The sequence below is a fragment of the Lemur catta genome, chromosome 11, assembly GCF_020740605.2.
Source record: "Lemur catta isolate mLemCat1 chromosome 11, mLemCat1.pri, whole genome shotgun sequence".
Taxonomy (NCBI): Eukaryota; Metazoa; Chordata; class Mammalia; order Primates; family Lemuridae; genus Lemur; species Lemur catta.
In genome coordinates this window covers 88,722,550-88,728,546 of record NC_059138.1, presented here as the reverse complement: position 1 = coordinate 88,728,546, position 5,997 = coordinate 88,722,550, and positions in this window count along the sequence as shown.

Genomic DNA, 5,997 nt, shown 5'->3' with positions numbered 1-5,997 from the left:
CTGAGCTGAAATGCTTAGAAACAAAACATGCGGAACACAGACACGCCAAAGGAACGTCTTTCTCTCCGGCTGGATCCATTCAACATTTACTAATGTTGGATTTGAGGCAAATCCACGGAAGGGGTTGGTGGGTGGAGTGCAAGGATCGACAGAGGATCAGTGGACACAGAGCTCAACCCAACACAGTCCCTGCTGCGAGGAGCCTGAGTGCATGCAAGTTTACAGATGTACGCAAGCTCCTAGCAGCACCTGGCTCTTGGTGGCGCTCAGACATTGCAGTAGAAATACACTGGAGTGAAGACCCAAAGGAACATCCTGGGCTGGCAGTGCCAAAATCAGGGTGCACACTCACGTCGGTCTGCCAGAGGAAGGTTGCTACCTCTGGTCGAGGTGGGAACAAAGGGCCCAGGCCTTCCTCCCACCTTTGATTCTGAGCTCAGTGCCCTGTCACAGCCAAGGACAGAGAAAAACAAAGTTAGAAAACCCAAGAGTGGCCAAGCACCACCATCTCCTAGGAGTCTGTGACCAGCCTGCTGGCTCATTTCTGTGTTCACGACCCCGGGAGCCCCAAAGCCCCACTGAATATGGCTCGTGGGAAAGCTCGCAGACAAGGCAGCCATGGAGGGTTCCAGACAGAAGGAGGCTGTCTCTCAGCGAGAGGACAGCGTGAATGGCAGGGTCTGGGACGCACTGAGGCCCCCTCAGCAACACGCCGTATGACGGAGGAAACGGGGGGTGCAGAGTGGAGGGGGGAGATCTTCCTGCGGCCCCTCAGCGCCAGGAGGCGCCAGGCCGGCCGCCCACAGCAGCTCGCTTCGGGAGGCTCCGGCCCGGGTGGGCGTCCGCATGTGGCCAGCGGGTGTGCTTGGCACCCGTGTGTCACAGACCCTAAGGCTGCCTTCTTCCGTCGTCCTGGCCGGTCCTTGGCTGAGGCAGGAACCCCTCGGGGGCGTTCTTCTCCCCAGTAGCCTGTCCTCACCCACCTGGCTGATGTGCCAGGTGCACTTCAGCTGTATTTCAGGTTGAAGGGTCCAATTTTAACCAAATTTGATTTTTTTAAAAAAGAAGAACAGGAAGTCCTTTTCACCCAGCCCTCTCCTCAACCTTGCTTCCTTGGTAACCGCCACCAGGAGTGGTGGGTGCCTCCCGGGACGTCAGCTGGCTTTCTGGTGAATAACAACAACCGCAGAGCCCCATATTCCTGTGGTCTTGTGTCCCTTTTTCTCTTCAGTTACCCCTAAGCAGGCTGTACATATTCAGCCCCCCACTCTTGCTACCCAGTACCAGGGCTTGTCTGCTCCTGGGATGGCAGCTCCACTGTGCACTGAGCAAAGCTCGACACGCGTGTCACAGGCTGCCTGGCCTCGATGATTGGGACACACGAGCCCAGGCCAGTCTGAGCAAAGGCACCAAGGAGAGGCCTGCTGGACTTCTAGGAAAGGGGCTGCCATTGTCCTGAAACAGTGCCTTGGGCTGGGCGCGGTGGCTCATGCCTGTGATCCTAGCGCTCCAGGAGACCGAGGCGGGAGGATCGCTTGAGTTCAGGAGTTCGAGACCAGCCTGAGCAAGAGTGAGACCCTGTCTGTACTAAAAACAGAAAAAATGAGCTGGGCATGGCAGTGCACCTGTAGTCCCAGCTACTCAGGAGGCTGAGACAAGAGGATCACTGGAGCCCGGAAGTGTGAGGTTGCAGTGAGCAGTTTATGTCACTGCACACCACCCAGGGTGACAGAGCAAGACTCTGTCTCAAAAAAAAAAAATGTCAGTAACTTGAAATGCTTTCCAGCCTCAGCGTGAACAGAAGTGGGCACAGAGCTCACAGCCCTGGCAGCCGGGGGCCAGGACGGAACATTCTCCCATGCGGTGAGAGAGGTCATGCTGCATCAACAGTTGATAGAGCAAACGCCACCCTGGGAGAGGCGGAGGTTGGCACAGCCAGCCACGAGGCCCCTGAGCACCTGATGGCAGACACAAGGAAACAGATGCCTGTGCGGGGAGGGGATGGAGCACCCAGAGCTGCTGTTAGGCCTGCACCCTATGTCCCCTGTGGGTTGTCTTTCTCTGTCAAGGGCTCCTATGTCCCCCAAGAGGAAGCTGGTGTTGGAGAGATGCCCCCAGCTCCCCTCCACTGCCCCCATCCCTGGAGCGAGGCAAGGCTGGTCCTCCTGCCCAAGACCCCTCCAGATCCCTCACCTCTGCCCAAGTGCAGGTCCTGTCATGCGACCCACACCCTGAACACAACCCTTCCATGACCTCCCATTACTTTCTGTGAAATGGGCTGACCCAGCGGCCTCTGGCCAGCCCACTTGGCTCCTCAGCACCCTTCGGGCAGATCCAGCCCCCGACCGTCTGGTCCACTCCTCTTATCCGTCGGCTCTCACTTCTTTGGGAAACTTCTCTGACCAACCCAGAGGGTGGGTGTGCCCTGTGTAGTGACATCCTGCTGTCCCAGGTGGGTGTTGAGAGGGCCGGGAGCCGCCCAGCGCCTGGCTCTCAAGGATCTGTCGACAGCCCACCCCTCGTTCCTGCCCAGAGGTCAGCGCTGCACCACAGAGCTGGGGCCGGGGCATGGGCAGTGCTGGCGGCCTGATCCTCCCAGGGGACACATGGCAAGATGTCCTGATTGGAGCCGGGGAGAGGAAGCCCTGTCTTCTGGGACTCTGAGCTGGGGCAGGGAGCCACGAACCAGCCACAGCTCAAGTGCTACAGACACTGTTTGTTCTTTCCCAGATTTGACACATTTTCTTTGATAAATGTTTCTGTGTTTCCCCTATGGCCTTACGACAATTTCCAGAGACTTTTAATGGTTTTGTGTTGTTTTTTTATGATCTGCACCATTATAGTTATTTGGTTCACAAAGTTTCTCATATCATCCCAGAAGTGGATCCTCTATATTGTTTTATATTCTACTTTTTCACTTCACATATACTGGAAGAAATCCCGGGGTCTCTTAAAGTCCTTCTAACGCACTGGGGTCATAAAACTGCATAAAATCCCATCAGTTGAAAAATTCAAAATGTATTTAATAATAAGCGCCTCCCCATGACGAGCAGGGATGTGATAAACACTGTGTGTGAGCGTCACTAACCACGTGCTCGGACAGAGCCTCAGCGTGGGCTTGAGGCCTGTTTCGGAGCACACTGAGCCCAGGCCCTCAGAGCCAGGCCAGACCGGTGCAGGAATTTCCTTTGCAATTCCGCACGGCCACTCTTCAGATGGCGGTCAGAGCCCTCGAGTTCACAATGCAGCCGCTCGGCCCCATGCTACTCATTGTCCCCCTGGAGTGCCCCAGGTGCCATCAGTAATTACCAGAGCTTGGCAGAGATGCAGGCCTGTGTTCTAGAGGTCTCCCATCTTGGCAACATGACTTCTGCCAATCCTGACGAGTCACCTCCTCAATGGTGAGGATTGGCTCACAGAGGGCACGTGGGTAATTTCAGGGAATGAAGGTCACAAGCTGCTCCCGTCAGCCCAGCCTCCAATGGACGAGGTCAGCAGCTGCCACTGCAGTGACCTCAGCAGCAGGGCCCTTGGCCTCCTCTGGGATGGCCTCTGCCAAGGATAAGCACTGCTAGCCTCTGATAGCCGCCTCTGGTGCCAGCCCCACGTTTGCCGAGGCCTGGTCCCTAAAGGAAGCCTCACATTCCCTCGACACCCACAGAGGAGCCTCTTCTGAGGCCTCTGTGCAGAAGCAGCGACTGATTAGTTCTGGGTTATGTTTTGGTGTGGACGTACCAAAACCTCTCCCCTTCCCTCCAGAGGCACTGCTCCTGCAGAAACAGTGGCTCCCCTCCCACTGCCCCCCACAGCCTCGCAGGGTACCTGGGCGCAGAACGGTTCTACAGTTGAAATGAGGCTGGAAGGGGCAAGCTATGCAGAGGTGTCATGGGAGAAGCCGAGGGTGACTTAAATAACATACGTTTGCAGAGACCTTCATCCCCAAACCACCCCCCTACCTTCCCAAATCCAGCCATGCCATGCTTCCAGATGCACCCCCACCCACGCCACCCCAGGGACCTTTCAGAGCTAAGGCTCCATTCCCTCCCCAAGGGCTGGAGTGGGCAGGGTCTGCTAGGTGTGCCCAGGGAGGGGGACCTGAGGGCCACAGGTGGTTCTGCCCACAAAGCAGAATCATGGATGAGTCCCCCCCACACACACATCCCATGAGGTAGGGCTGTCACCGTGCCATGGACAGATCTGTGGCTTTGCTCCAACACAACCACCACCCGGCCCAGGGCACAGTGGCTGTGCTAGACTGAGAGCTCGGGCCGGTCACCTCTCAGGGGCCCCTGGCAGCCTCCTGCATGCCAGAAACTTGCAGCGGTCAGGGCAGGCCCAGCTCTGGCCAGGGGGAGCCCACTCTGCTTCCTGCAGGTCAGGGGTCCAGAGGGCTCTCAGGCTGTTGCTGTCACCTCTCAGGGCTGCAGTCAGAGGGGCAACAGGCAGGGAAAATAGAATAGAGCACTCATCAGCACAAATCCCTCACATTTCTGGGCTTCAATTTCCACATCTGCAAAATAATAATGATTGTGTAAACTGGGAAGAACTGACAGAATTTAAGATATTTTTAGATAAAGAAGCTCCTAGAATACACACTCTGTCCCTGCCTCTGACACACACACACATACACACACCTATGCACATTCCCTGTGCGGGCCTGGCACCCTGGACCCTTCATATCCTGGAGAAAACACATGAATGAGTGAAAATGTGGAAAAAAGATTCAAAGAGGAAACACAGGTAGGTAATCCTCTTACTCCCTGGATAGTTACGTCTCTTGCACGTGATCACTGCTCAGTGAATGTTTCTTTCCCTTCCTGCCTTGTGAGACTGCAGGGTGTTGGGCACAGGCTGCCTGGGTCCCCAGCCGGCTCTGGGACCTGCACTCACAGCAGTGCGGCCACACACCACCCCTGTCCCTGATGACGAGAGCTCACAGCTCCTGCCAGGTGTGGGGTTTGCACTGCAGGAAAATCCAAGATGCCTCCAAAACATGCTCAGTGTGAGCAGCATTTGTCTGGATTAGAGCCTGACACTTGACCTTGGCTGGAAATGATGCCTGAGGAGCCCTGCCCCTGGGATCCCTATGCCCTGGGAATGCCCCTCATTGGACCCCTACTTCCCCCAAAACCCCCATCACCTGGGAACCCCTGCCCCCTTCCCCCAGGAACCCTCACCCTCATAGGGATTTCACCCATGGCCCCCAGGGACCCCATCCTCACAGGGCCCTCACCCCCATGGGGCTCCTGCACTCAGGGACTTTACAGAGTTCCTGGGCATACTGGGCCACCCAAGGCCAGAAGCTGTGCTGGGCAGAGGTCAAGGAGCTCACCCCAGGAAGACGACTTCATGCCCCACAGGGCAGTCCCTGTGTCCACAATGCCAGAACCTGCCCACCTGGGCACTGCAGGGGAGTCGGGCCCCTAATGGCTCAGGAACTGCCAGACCCTTTCCTGCCTCCACTCACAGCGAAGGACTCTGGAGCCAACAGCCCACATCCAAAAGATGCAGGTCTGTGGAACTGGAACATGGCCAAGAGCCTGGCCAGAAGCCTGGAGATGAAGCCCCTCCACCCCACTGCTCCACGGCCTCCAGCACCTGACCCCGGCCAGGCCCGACCAGGGCCTCCCCTCTTCCCCAGAAAACCCACTGGGTGGGAGCCCGGCATGCCCAAGGCAGCCTCAGAGAGAGAAATCCTCCCCTTCATCCTCAAAAGCACAGGGTCCGGAGTGGGAAGTGCCCAGGGAGGCTACGAGCGGGATAGGCAAGTCCTTCCTCCTGTCTGCCTGCTCCCCGTTATATTCTTTTCTTTTCTTTAACTTGTCACTGACTTGAAACTCAATCCATTCCCCCTTTATAGCTTTCTGAGCACTGACAATCTGGGATTCTGGGACCTCAGTCACTCCCTATCTGTAAAATAGCTACAGGAGATTTGTCAGTTCCCAAAGACGCACCATCTCTCTGGATGCCATGAAATAAAACAGGAAATTCCAAAAG